Below are 14,687 nucleotides of genomic sequence, written 5' to 3'. Positions count from 1 at the left end.
GGGAACAGCTTCTAGCAAGAGGAACAGTATGTGTGAGAACAGTATGTGAAAGGGACACAGCCCCTGAGGGACTGAAAAGCAGCCAGTATGGTTAGAGGCCGGAGTGAAAGGCCTTGGCAGGCCGGCCAGATCCAGGAGAGCCCGTGGCCCTGAGAGCAGTCCCTGAAGGGTTTTAAGTAGCAATGGGCATGTTCAGGACTGAGGATTCAAATAATCTCTGGCTGCAATGTTTATATTGACCACACTATTTTTAAAGAATGAAGTTAGCAGATGGTCTAAGGGCTTACCCTTGACTTACCAAAGAATTCTATATTCGCGTGGGGCTGTAGAGGCCAGAGGGGCCTCCTAAGCGTGAGAAGAAAAGACACACTGGAGGGCAAGGAAGGGGCTTGAGGGCACTAGGGTGGTGGCCAGATATGGAACAGTAGGAGGAGCCAGATGGAGGGAACACATGAGTAATTTTCTGTCTTCCTGGTATTCACCCTCTTAGCGTCAGGGGACATGACACATACTTGGAAGACTAAAGGATCTGGTTATTTTTTAAAATAAAAAATCACTAGTATCTTGTTCTACCAAGGAAAAGTTATCATGGCAATAAGAATGGCAATAATAATTTGTTTGATGCACGTAGAGGACCCGCTAAGATAATCAGAATTTGGATTATTCTTCCCTTAGAAATGTTAGCAATTCAAGGTTCACACCATAACATGTCCATCAATAACAGATGGCATGTTCTCTTTTTTGGGGGGAGAGGGGGTTGTTCTTTAAGGCATGAATATGAAATGGCACCCTTCCATCATAAATAATTCTCTATGGAGAGCCAGATGTGGGGTTAAAGGCAGGAATAAAGGAATGTGCAACTCAAAGTTGTGCTCGTGCTCAATAAAGACAGCCGCAGACTAATCTACGGTCACCATCAAACCACCCTCTGGCACCCACAGCCTGATGTCCACAGCCTCCTCCACACAGCAGGAGAGGCATGCAGGGCTGGCTGGGAGTCACATCATTCTCTTTTCAAGACCAGCCTCTTTTTTTTTTGTCTTTGTGTGCAGTCTGTATTTCAGATAATTGTTAAAATACCATCAGGTTATTCCTCAAGAAAAGAGCAAAGGTCACTCTCTACCGAAACTTAGGAATTATACACAGAACTTTACAAATCAGAGGACAGCACTTTAGCTGAAGCCTGACTGCTGACCAGAGAATGAATTCTGATTAGACTCGGCGTAGGGAAGCAGGCAGGGAAGGGAGCCATGTGAATCAAACTTCAGCTGCTATCAGGGAAAGTCTGGTGATGGTCACAGATTGGAGGCTGTGTTTAGAGGTTCAAGTACATCTCGGGTTCCATGTGTCTAACTGGCTACACCCCTGGCTGAGGTGCCATTAAGTCAATGTCACTCAAATTCCTGGCCAGCCAAACTCCTGCAGCGAAAAGTCCCAAACTGAAAATCAAGTTCCTCCGGAAATCATTCCTGTCGGCGAAGCGGTAGATGCCCCAGAGCCAATCTCCCACATTGTCTGGAATTTCAGGAGCTTCATTTGCTGAGCCGCCAGCACTCACACCGACCCTGCTGAAAGCCATAGCAGCACCTCTGCGCTCCGCAAGGCCTGACCCAAGACCAGCCTCTTGAAAAAGCCTGGCATCCCCACAAAACAAGGCATTGCAGAGCACAACAGGAAAGCATCCTGAAGTTCCTGTCAGTGTTCGTTAGAGCTGGGCGTGAGGATGGGACGCCATGCACAACGCCAGGGGAAGACGGGCAGGCATTCTGTTTAATGGACATCTGAGTTGTTTGCAGAGAAAGCCTTAGACTGAAGTGTCTATAACGCAGCCACTATTGCTGTGTTGGGAACAGCCATCTGCAAACTCCGGACACACTTTAGGCTGTTTGACAATAGTGATGCCATCATATGCAGGTTAATATAGGTTCAGAGAAAGAAAGTGGAAGGTCAAAGGCAAGGGCTTGGCACTGGAAGGAGAACACAAGGTGCCAGTGCTATTTAAAAAATATTTTATTGATTTATTTTTTAGAGAGAGAGGAAGGGAGAAGGAGAGAGAGAAATATCAATCAGCTACCTCCTGCACACTCCCTACTGGAGATCAAGCCTGCAATCCTGGAATGTGCCCTTACCAGGAATCTAACCAGTGACTTCTTGGTGCATGGGTCAACACTCAACCACTGTGCCATACTGGCCAGGCAAGGTACCAGTTCTTAACTCTCTGTTGTAATGTAGAGTTGGAATACACTCTGCAAAAAAAAATGTAGCAGATTGCTAAAAAGTCACTCCTTAAATTACACATTCAACATAGAAGGGAATGATGTCTTTTGAAGGAAATATATGAAATATCCTTACCTAAAAATTTTTTAATCTCTCCTCTAATAAATTCTGATATTTGTAGCATATATCACATCACAGAGTAGAATACATTATTTTCCAGGTCTTGAACCACAGAAATAAAAGAAATACAACAAAGAATATTTTCTCCATACCAATTTTAGGATCAGCCCCAGCCACAGAAGAAATTACAGAAATCCCTTCCCCAAAACGTGCTGCTGTTACTCAGAACTGGAGTAGCCCTCAGCGTGGTTCTCTGCAGCTTCTGGGTTTAGCAGCTTGGGAGTCACTCTATTTGGAGGCCGTCTGATCAGAAGGGTTGGGAGAGGAGAGGAGGAATGAGGATGGCTGAGTAGGAGACGTGTCTTTGCACTGTTGTCCTGACAAATCTGGACTTGGCGTCAGCACCCTAGTGCTTGCTGGCCAGGAGGAATCAAGGCATGGAGGACGAGCCAGGGAATCAGGAATCAATCATGGGGAACCATAAAGTGAGAAAGAGGATGGACATTTAGAAAGAGAAAAGGCAATGCCGGGGTAAAGGAGAGCTTGGCAGAGAGGGGAGTATAGTGTGGTACGCAAGCGCACAAAACATTTACAAAGCCGTCTTAATATTAAGAGGCTGATGCTGAAGCATATCCACCAAGATATGTTTCCAAAGGAAAAAAATGTTTCTATCTTAAAGTCTATAAAATAACACTGGAACTATTTTCACTTCAGGTGTGATGTCACTGTTCTCGTTTGGTGAGCATTTCACAATTGGAAGGGTGGTGTGTTTTTAATAAAGGGACGCCATGCAGCCATTCACAACAATCCTTGTAATAACAAGGAGGCTTGTTTATGTTACATGAAGAATTGCAGCATACAGAACTGCAAATAATTTATGAACTCAGCTATGCAAAAAAATTTTTTTTTAAAGATTAGAAAGGAAATATGCCCAAAATGTCACTAGTTATTACCTCTGGGTGGTACAGAACTGAATGGTTTTTCTCATTCTTCTTCCCAATTTTTTTTTTCAGTTAAGCATCTATTACTTTTATAATCACAAAAAAGCCACACATACTATTTTTTAAAAAACAACAACCACGGTACAGAAATAAAATCTCCCTGGATATTTTAGTTCACAAATGTATAACTGTAAGCTGCTGTATAAATGTATAACTGAATATAGATGATCACTGTTTCATTTATTCTCAAATAAGAATGAATACTGGGATTGCCAGGAATAATAAATGGCAAAAGCTCCTGGCAAAGTACTCTACCTACTTGAACAGAAAGAGATTATGCAAATTATTATTTTTTTAAATATATTTTATTGATTTTTTTACAGAGAGGAAGGGAGAGAGATAGAGAGTTAGAAACATCGATCAGCTGCCTCCTGCACAACTCCTACTGGGGATGTGCCCACAACCAAGGTACATGCCCTTGACCGGAATCGAACCTGGGACCCTTCAGTCCGCAGGCCGACGCTCTATCCACCGAGCCAAACCGGCTTCGGCTATGCAAATTATTTAGAGTGCTTAGAGTATGGCCTAACTGCTGGGTAAATGCTTATTAAGTAGCCTACATACAGGGCCCTGGACTAAAAATTATAACCCTGCTCACAAAACAAATGTCACCTTATTAGAGCCCAAATACAGTTGCAATATTATTAGCAAACTGTTTTTGCCAACATGTTTAAGGGAGAAGCTAAATTCTGGCAGGCTAAAATTACTGTCCCTGGCAGAAACACGTCCAATGCGGGAGGCAGCGACGCATCAGGGAAGGCAGGAGGGCTACAGAGGGAGGGGGTCTGGGTCCGAGTCCTGGTTCTACCCCTTACATAGCTACACAACCTTAGGCAAGTCATTTCCTCTCCCTGAGATTCCGTTTCTTATCCCCAAATAAGTATAATGTCTAAACTGCCAGGACTGCCATGAGAATAGGCAAGTGTGTGTATTGTAGAGTGACTAGCAGAGAGCCTGGCTCAAACCAGAGAAGGAAGGAAGGAATGAACAAATAATCAAAGCAGGTGAGCTTTTCCTCCTTTTTGGTATTGTCTACGGAGACCAAAGTACTTGTTCGGTACACACTGGAGGAACAGTGGTGGGACAGAGCCCTGCTGGTGGGCCAGCCCCACTCCCATTTCCTCCCTTTCCCACCTCCAGTATAGAGGCTGGAAATGCTACACACACGGTTCCCCAGACTCCTTTCTAGCTAACAGTGACACTAGCAGAAACTGGCTCAGGGAAGTCCCAGGAAACTTCCGCTATCTTGAAAAGGGGGTCAGATGTCACTGGTATTGCCTCCCATCTTCCTTCTTCTCTTAAAGATGGAGGAGCCTTGTTACCATGAAAGAAAAATAAGCTCCACTTCATTTAAGCTACTTTTTATCTAAACCTGCAAATACATTAAGACAAATACATTATGAAAGAATACAAGCCATGAATATAACTTTCATTAGGGCTGGTCCTTGCTCTTATGAGGACAATAAAAAGGGCTCACAAAGAAATGTAAAATTATAATGTATTATTAGTGTTATGAAGAAGGAGCACTTGAAATTCTCTCCTTCATATGTCAGGGGTTTTGAGCCAGGGTGTGGTGTAGTGAAGGGGGGGGAGGGAGGGAGGGAGGGAGAGAGAGAGAGAGATTGAGAATACATATCTGTGATCAGGAAAGCTTCCTGAGAGGTCATGATGATACTGGGGAAGGAGGGGATTAGTGGGGAGAGAATTCTCAGCAGAGCGAATGGCAGGTGCCAGGCCCTGTGGAAGAACAGAAGAGTATGAAGTGTGAGATCTTGACCATGACAGCAGCTGTCTCACGGAGGCATGAAGATGTATAATACAAGATCAGACCATTGGAGGTGGGCAGGGGCAGACCTCTTTCAACTTTGTGCGTATTTTAAGTATTTAGTTGTCTTTCCCCTCTAAGAGCAAGAGAAAGCAATATAAGTGAGTTTGGCAAAGAGGTGATGTTTTCATTTTGGATTCTGGTGGTAATTTATTTCTCTGTGGGTGTGGTGTGGTGCATGAGAGAGAGAGATTGAGGATATGTATCTGTGGCTAGCACAGCCAACCAGATAGCCAATGTCCATTCTCCCTTCTTTGCCACGAGAAAGCAGATTTTGTTTGGGGCAGCCATGTGCCATGCCCAGCTAAGGGACTATGATTGGTCCAAGCCAATAAGCACACTGCTCTTCCCTTTTTCCCAAGACTCCCTGGAGTCCAAGAATGGTCATGTAACCTGGATCTGACTGATGAACCTCAGAAGAAGTCCAGTTGGTGGTGGGGTGGGAGTGAAGGTGTGTATATAGGGCACAGTCTTAGGGAAGTGTTTGCTTTCCTGATAAAAGGGGGCCCATGTGGTCAACACAGCCATCCTGAGACCACAGGGTAACAAACAGGAAGATGAGAGCCAGTATGCTAAGAATGATGATGCTTACAGTCAGGTAGACCCCGGGCCCCGAGGGCACTGCTGGGAGGTGAGCTCAGGACCCCTATCTGTTTAAGCTGCCAATGTGTGGGTGGCCTGTCAGTTGCAGCCAAACACTTTCCTAAGTGATATGCAATCTTTTCTCATCTGGCCAAAGGAGAAAAGGCTACAGATCCACAGCTGCTCACCACGCCTGGTAAGGAGTGTGCTCAGCAGCTCTAAGGAGCCGGCACTGCACTGGGTAACATTCCCATTCCAAAACCAGAACTGCCTGATACAGCAATAGAATGGGAACCAATTACGAAAAAATATGACTGTAACTTCAGGCCAACTAGCTGGATGGTACTTATAACGGAGGGGGCAGGCCGCCAGACGAGGTAGATCATCAGAAGAGCTGTTCTGCCTCATCAATGGCCCCAGGGACACTCAGAATGGCTCTATACCAGCCTTTTAAAAAATGGGCTAAAAATGAATCCTCCTTCAATGCTTTTCTATAGAATAAGTGAGCTGAGACGAACTTGTTTATGGAGAGCTGTGGAGAATCACATGTGAGCATGAGAGGGGGCGGTCATTACAAGTGATAAAGGGACTCCATCCACTGGGGTGCAATCTAAGGTATTCTAAGCTCAATTCAGAGTTTTTGAAATGGGCATGACTATTGCTTCCCTTCAAGGGCAGAAACTGGTTGGACACTATTGATCTGTTCACACAAGCCACCAGGAAAAAATCAGTATGGGAAAGGAGGCTGGGCAGATGGATTTCTACGGGACAAGAGACACTAAGTGCCCAAATAGGGCACCTGTTGGGATCTGTGAGCGGGTTCGGTTAACTATGCTGCAACTTAGAATTTCTAGTATACAATGCCAATCACTGTACGTGTGCTTACCTCCCACCTGTGGTCAAAGTGACAGTATTTAAAATGTGACAAAATAGAGACGTTCTTATAAACACACGAATAGAGAAATATGTAAAAATGACCATAATACTTTAGGAAAAATATTTTAAATAACTGCAGACAAGCCTTAAATTTTAATAAAATCATTTATCTAACGATGAACTACCACCTAAAGAAATATTACATGAGTAAAGGCAGCTGGCTGAAGAGCTGGCCTGTTGTGTCAGAAATCAGACAGTGGCACGTGTCCATCAGTTTGGGCTGCTATGACCCAGTGTCACAGGCTGGGTGGCTGATAAACAACAGAAATTGATGTCTCTCAGCTCTGGAGGCTGCAAGTCTGAGATCAGGTGCCAGCAGGGAGGGGTTCTGGTCAGGCTCTCTCTCAAGGTACAGAGGTTTGACTCCTCGCTGTGTACTCCCTGGACCGACAGAGAGGCGAGAGCTCTCTGGGGTCCTTTTCATAAGGGCACTAATCCCAATCATGAGGGGTCACCCCTATGATCTAACCGCCTCCCAAAGACCCCACCTCCTGATACCATCACATGGGGGTTAATGATTTCAACACTGGAATTTTGCGGGAACACAAATATTCGGTCCATAACATGACACAAAGGCAGGAATGTGAAGTATATTAAATAACCCTGGGGTTTTAAATTCCAGTAAGATTAGGAAGATCAAAAAGTCCTAACTAAGGATATTAAAGAAACTATAAAGTCCAATATGATTTTTAAAAAAAGTCATGATTGCCAATCTTAAGTAGATATGGGTAAATTTATTTCATGATTTGCAAAAACATAAAATATGCCAGCCTGAATATGTAACTTTCCTACGAATGACTATTGTACTTTACCTATTCCTTTCTTATGGTTATTAATTACCATTCATTAAGTGATAAAGTGTGTGTGCCAGGCAGTATATAAAACACCTGAAAGGGAAGGGCACTTAGATGTTTCAATGAAGAAACTAACATTTAAGAGTAGTTAGGAATATTGCTAGTGTCTACATCTCAGGACTATTTTGATATCCTCAGGTAAAGAATAGCATGCTGGGGTCTCCAAGACCACCCCCTGGTTTGATGACTCATTGGGAGGACTCATAGGACCCAGCAAATGTTACTCCTGGTGTGATTTATCCCAGCAAACGACACAGACAAGGATCAGCAAAGGGTTGGGTGCATGAGGCAAAGTGTGCAGAAAAGCAGGTGCCAGCTCCCGAGAGGCCCCTCCCAGTGGAGTCTCACAGGATGTGCTCCATTCCTCCAGCAAGGAGCTGTCCACCAGGGAGGCTCACCAGAGACTTTTTACTGGGGGCTGGTCACCAAGGCAGCCTCTGCCTGGCACAGACAGACTACTCATTAAGTGGTGCCAGGGAAGCTGGTAATCCCAACAGGAGCATAAAATAAAGTAGGGTCCCTATTGCTACCATACACAAAAGTCAGCTCCAAACAAATTAAAGACCTAAGTATAAAAGATTGTTTAAGCTTTTAGAAGAAAATAGAGCACCTTAACAACTTCAGGGTAAAGAATGATTTCCTAAACAGAACAAAACGTAAAATGCACTGAGCATAAAAGAAACTGGACTATATTAAAACGTAAAACTCTGCTTATCAAAAAAGATAATTTAAAAAATGGAAAGATAGTTAAATCTAAGAAAAGTTAGCAACAACTAATATAAGCTGACAAAAGAGTAATCCGTAAAATACATAAAGGACTGTTCTAAATAACTAGAAGAAGCATCTGTACCTCAATGGAAAAAAAAAGGCCGAGATAAACACACAATTCAGAACGGAGGTCGCCCACAAGGTCAGATGACTCCACATGGGAAAAGGTGTTCTTTGGATTCTCTGTCACGTGCCCTTCATGCCTAACTGAATGCACACGGGAGGCTTCAACAGCACGGTTCATGTTTTATTTCATAAGCTGGCTGTGTGCTCATTTTATTAATCTTTAGCCTATTTTTGGTGTTCTTTATGTTTTTCAGTTTTTTTTAAAATGCTGAAACATTTAAAACTTTACAAATATGTAGCTTAATACCTAATACTCAGTAAGATTTTGGAGACTCAATGGTAAAATGTATGAGAAATGCCTATGGTAGGCAACTCAATAAGTAAACTGAATTAGAAATAAGAAAACTTCCTAGAGTCACCAAGCTAACAGAAAGTAGTAGCGCCAGAATTCAAACCCAGTTTTGCCTGCCCTCCAGGGCCAAGCATTTCCCAATACACCCTAAATTAATGAGTAAATAAACACAAGTTTGCGTTGGAGATAAAGGCTTCTTATAATAAACTAGTTCTAGTTTATAAAATCAAACACAACAGGAATAGAGCAGAGGTTAGAGCACCATTTCAAAATAAAAGGACTTACTTTTTCTTTAAGAAAATCTATTAAAAGAACATCATAGATTGTAACTGAAGTTTGATGAAAAACATCCTTTGGATCTTAAAAAGCTTACCTGGTGCCAGTTAATAACATAAACTTGTACCTGAATCGCTGTTCCGGTTGCAATGAGTTTCCAGGCTGGATAAGAAATGCCCGTGTTACCTATTACTCTATCACACAAACAGGGCAGCTTTGCTTCACGCTGACAGCCCCGACTTAATTCTCCCTAACCACCTTCTGTTCAACCACAGTTATCTTCAGGTTGGTGGGGAGAAACCAACTTGTGTCAGTTTTAAGTAGGTCACATTTATTAAACTCTGAAAATCAGTTACTTGAGGGCTATCCTGGCAGGCAAATCTACACTGAGTGGCCAGATTATTATGACCACCTGACGTTTGTAGGCAAATTAGCTATAATTTCATGCTGAAGTTGCTAGAGGGCCAGACCATTATAAACGTCTGAATAGCACAACATACCTAAGCATCGTTGCTGATCAAGTCCATCTTATCATGTTGATGGCGTAATCCAATGGAGATGGCTTCTTCCAACAAGACAATGAGCCATGCCACGGTGCTCGTATTGTGTAGGAGTGGTTTCAAGAACATGAGGTAATAATCTGGCCACTCAGTGTATATATATATTAAAGCCTAAGTGACCAAATGACCAGTCAACCGGTTGCCATGACACACACTGACCACCAAGGGGCAGACGTTCAACATAGGAGCTGCCCCCTGGTGGTCAGTGCGCTCCCACAGACAACCTCCTGCAGCGATGGCCCCGATTGGGGGGCCGGCCGGCCAACCACCTGGCAGTCCCTCCCCCAGGCCGGCCAACCTCCTGCATCCCTCCCCATGGCCAGCCAACCTCCTGCATCCCTTCCCGTGGCCAGCCAACTTCCCGGGGCCCCTCCCCCTGGCCATGGTCCCCCCCATCGGCCCTGATCAGGACTGGGTGAGACCACCCTGATCACCCTGATCACCAGCCAGGCCATGGAACACCACCTGTGCACGAATTCGTGCACCGGGCCTCTAGTAAATTAATAGAGACTGTATATAATGACATGAAAAAAGTATATATGTGTGTGTGTGTGTGTGTATGTGCCTATATGTCATACCAATTCCAAATTCTCTTGCCTTTCAGAGTTACAAGCTAAAGACAGACAGCAAAATGAAATTAAAGCAAATTCAACTAATCTGCACCATCACAAATCTATAGTGTGAGTTTGTTAACATTTTTTATTATTCTATTTATATATCAACTACCAAAAATATTTCTTTGAAAAATTTCTGAATTTTTAAAAACGTTATGGACTGAATGTTTATGCCCCTATCCCCAATTCATATGCTGAAATCCTAACCCCCCAATCTGGTGGTATTAAGAAGTACTGGCCGTGGGTTAATTAGATCATAAGGGTGGGGCCCTCACCAATGGGATTAGTTAGTGCCCTTTAAGATCACACCCAAGAGAGCTTGTTTCCTCTCTCAGCTCTCCACTATGTGGGGATCAAGAAGGCAGCTGTATGCAAACCAGGATGAGGGCTCTCACCAGATACTAGATCTTCTTTATCTTGGACTTCCAGCCTTCGAAATTGTGAGAAATAAATGTGTTGTTTAAGCCACCCAGACTATGGTAATTTGTAGTAGCAGCATAAACAGACTAATACACATGCTAAAATGAAATGCCTTAAAAAAGATACCAGACTCCTGAATATCATCAGGGCTTTCCTGCCTCTGCATCCTGTTTCATGCGGCTCTCTGTGGCAGGTTCTGTCAATCCATTCTGCATTCATTTCTCCCTCACTGGGATTCTCTCACAGCTTGCTCTATGGCTGCCAGTACTTTTAGGCTCCTATTCTTCATTTCTTTGTGTGGCACAGCTTTGTACGGTAGAAGAAAACAGATGTTTAGTCCTCAAACCACATCTCAATGACAGAACACTCAGGAGCACTGCGGCCTTTGAACCCACCCATTCGAGGTTTCAGTCTGTCTGATGACAAGTGAAGTAATAAATATTGGTTTAACACTGGCTCTGTCTCTGGATCATCTGACAGCATGTTTTCAAGCCAAACCCAAACCAGATGAAGTTCAAGGCAACTTTTATGAGCACCTAACTGCTTGTTGGTTTCAGGTCTGCTGTGGCGCGTACCTGTGCCCACACACACAGGCCATGCCCCTGCCTATGAGAGAAACCCCCCCACAAACTGACAGCAGTCATAGTCAATACACAAATACAGATTTGTGTAGGTCTAAATTAAACAAATTTCGGATGAAGGCACACTAAAGTTCATTCTTCGCCTTTCAAAGGATGAGCTGCGGAGACCCTCTAACATCCTCTGCCATATTCTATTTCTACAAATCCAATTTTCACAGGAACTTCTCTACTGCTAAGAGGAGGAGGCCAATGGAGAGAATACCAGCTTTATTTATTTATCTTTTTTTACCTCACAGTGGACCAACTTTGAGAAAATATTAAAGTCTAGCAGGAAAAGATGGGTCAGACTCCCTCTAAATTTCTGTGCACAGAAAGTTGCAGGAGAGTGCCATATTCAAGACTCAGAAGAACAGTGCCCTCTCCAGGGCATGAGATGGTAGAAGTCAGATCAAACAGTCTCTGATGGGTGTCTTTTGGCACTGGAACTGCATCATTTCTATGGCTACTATCACTGTGACCTGCACGCATTAATCACTGAATTTCTCTCGGGGTGACCCTCCTTGAAAGCATTTCAATATATAACTTGATATATCTACTAGCTGTGATGTTAGATCATTTTGCAATAAAGACATTTGAGAAGGCTCATCTCCACGCAATAAAGTATATTCACTCTCTGTTGCTTCATATGAAAACAGCTAGACACATCCAACAAATGTGGAAGGTAATGTTTGGACAGAGTGACGGAAAAGCAGGTTAAGTGGCATGTTTGAAATTTGCCTGGGGAGCTCTGCAAGGCGCCTCAAAGAAGCAGAAGCTGGTTCAGCCGCACAGCTCCTGGAACAGGTACAATGCGTGTCCACGGGGTAGGCAACTGAGAAAGCATACTGTGCACAGGGCCTGCAGCTGTGGACACAGCTGTGGTTTTAAGTCAGAGCCCACCCAGAAAGTCACGAGGGCAAATGCTGCAAACTAGTGATTTTCGAGACAGCTGCCTCTCATATGGGCAATTCTATGCAAACTGCTCGGGGAAGTAGCAGCAGAGATGTCCTTACTTAACAACAGTTAGTGATTCTCTTGAGAAATGCTAGGAAAACCAGTGCAAAATAGTAACTCAGACAAAATAAGCAATTGAAGGGTATTTAGGGAAGTTTAAGGTACAACTTTAACCCCTGAGATCGCAATTATACACTTCAACTATGATGCTCCCCAAATATATCCCCAATGGATTATTTCCTCGAGTGTTGAACATTTATCTATATTAAATACATGCATCAGCCACTGTCCATGTCTGACTTCTAAAATGTTTAGTTACAATGCCCTGAAAAATGTTTATCTTCACAAACTACAACCTGGGTGTAGGAGAAGCCTATTACAGCATATTGAGAGTGGCCAACCATCTCAGTTGCCCACAACACAGTGGTTTCTAAGGATGCGAGCATTTTTGGTCCTGAAACTGAGACAGTCCCCAGCAAACCAGACTGGCTGGCTGCCCTCATTCTTAGTACAGTAATACGAGCTCCACAGTATAACTACAAACATTACCACCGATGCTAAGAGCTCCATAGAATGCAGTCTGCCCACAGGGTTTGCCAAGCTAAACTGTACAGAAGGCTCTTAATAAACTTGAAAATAAAAACCCATAAATAAGTCCCGGAGATATAATGTACACCATGGTGACTGTAGCTACTAATACTGTATTGATCATTTGAAAGTGCTACGTGAATAGATCTGAAAAGTTCTCATCACAAGAAAAAAAACTTGTAACTATGTATGGTGATAGATGTTAACTACACTGGCTGTGATCATTTTATGATATATACAAGTATCGGATCATTATTGTACAGCTGAAACTGATGTAATGTTATGTCAATTATACCTCAATAAAAAAAGATTCTAATTCAAAAATAAAGAACGTTTTTTAAAAAAACCCGTATGACTGAATGCCTGTCTGGTCTCCCTGTGAGCTCTTGGTATTTTATAGACGGAGCCTCCGACCCAGGCACTGACACCTTCCAGGGGGTACAGGCAGCAGAGGTGGCACGAGTGAATAACAGTTTGCATCAAGCAGGCCTCACTCCTTCAGGGTGACCTACTAAACCAGTCCTAATGGAACCTTTCCAAGGAGGAAAACAAGTCCTCCTAGCATGCTGTCAGATGACACCGGATTCCAACACTGGGTACTCATTTACAGGAGATGATGGTGTGTCAGAGCATTTGGCTGAAAAGACCATATTTCCAAATCAATTTGGTAGATAGCTAGGACTGCTCTAAATCAGAGCAAAATATACAGCAATGAAAGGCAGGAGAGGAACTAGTCATTTAGGCAAATCGTGTAATCAAACATCCACTTCTCTTCATAGGGCTCTTCGCTGTTGCTGATTTTCTGTGCAAGCTTTTGGAATATTTTGAATAAGAGCTGGAAGTCAAAGAAAGGAAAAGCACACACACAAAGCCCCCTCTGGTCCTCACATTCCTGTTTCCTACAGGAAAGAGACAGTACTACTATGTGGTCCAGCGTGGTGTCACCTGATAAATGACAAGAAGCCAGGCCATCACTCCGCTCCACCAGCACCAAGGTCTGCCACAGGCCCTGTAATTTATGATCCTGCTAATCCACCAAGCGTCCCAGGAACATGGATATCACCCCCATCCCTAACTTTCCAGAGAAGGAGGTTGAGGATCTTGCCCAGGGTCAAACAGCTCCTAAATGACACTTAGTTTTAAACTCGGGTCTACCTGTCTCCAAAAGCTTATATGAGCACCTATGCTTTGAGCACCTACTATGTGTCAGATACTATGTGGGATACTAATGGATAAATGTCAGAGAATGTGTCTTGAAGAGGTTCACAATATGGGAGGAACAATAATAAGCAACGCCACTAACAATTATTACAATTATAGAGGGCTTATCAGGTGCCAGATATCATGCCAACTGTTTCCCAACCTGTATTTCAGTTAATCCTCCCACTAGCTATTGACATAGCTATTATTTTCCATGTTTTATAGGCCCTGAGGCTTGAAGAAGTTAAGCAACTAGACCAGCCGTGGGCAAACTACGGCCCGCAGGCCAGATCCGGGCCGTTTGAAATGAATAAAACTATTGAAAAAAAAGACCGTACCCTTTTATGTACCGTATTTGCCGGCGTATAAGACGACTGGGCGTATAAGACGACCCCCTAACATTTCCACTCAAAATACAGAGTTTGGTATATACTCGCCGTATAAGACTACCCCCTCTTCCGCACACCTTCCACACACCAAATAAAAGGTAAAACAATATCAGATTTGATTTTAACATTTTAATTTATATTCAAATGCTTATGACATGCAGGAAAACTGTCACAAGGCTGTATGTAATCAAACATATACATAAAACAGTGCAAGTTTATTACCGGTAAACATACCGGTAATTCACTAAAGAAAACACACTCTATAGACTGGTACCGTAGATGCTTCTCAGGAACACAGGCAAGCAGCCCACAACCTAGAGGGACTGTCAATGATAGAAGAAAGAT

General features: G+C 43.4%; 1 protein-coding gene and 1 pseudogene across 1 annotated transcript in view; both read right to left on the bottom strand.

Annotated features, from left to right (window-relative positions):
• CPPED1 (calcineurin-like phosphoesterase domain containing 1) overlaps nt 1–14,687 on the bottom strand; it is a 109,356-nt gene that overhangs the window by 50,654 nt on the left and 44,015 nt on the right. The gene's annotated exons all lie outside the window — the stretch shown is intronic.
• LOC102763174 lies at nt 1,029–1,878 on the bottom strand (annotated as a pseudogene).

Source organism: Myotis davidii, unplaced genomic scaffold (genome assembly GCF_000327345.1).
Source record: "Myotis davidii unplaced genomic scaffold, ASM32734v1 scaffold209, whole genome shotgun sequence".
Lineage (NCBI taxonomy): Eukaryota > Metazoa > Chordata > Mammalia > Chiroptera > Vespertilionidae > Myotis > Myotis davidii.
Note: the sequence above shows the minus strand (reverse complement) of the source record. Positions and strands in the feature narration are given on the sequence as shown.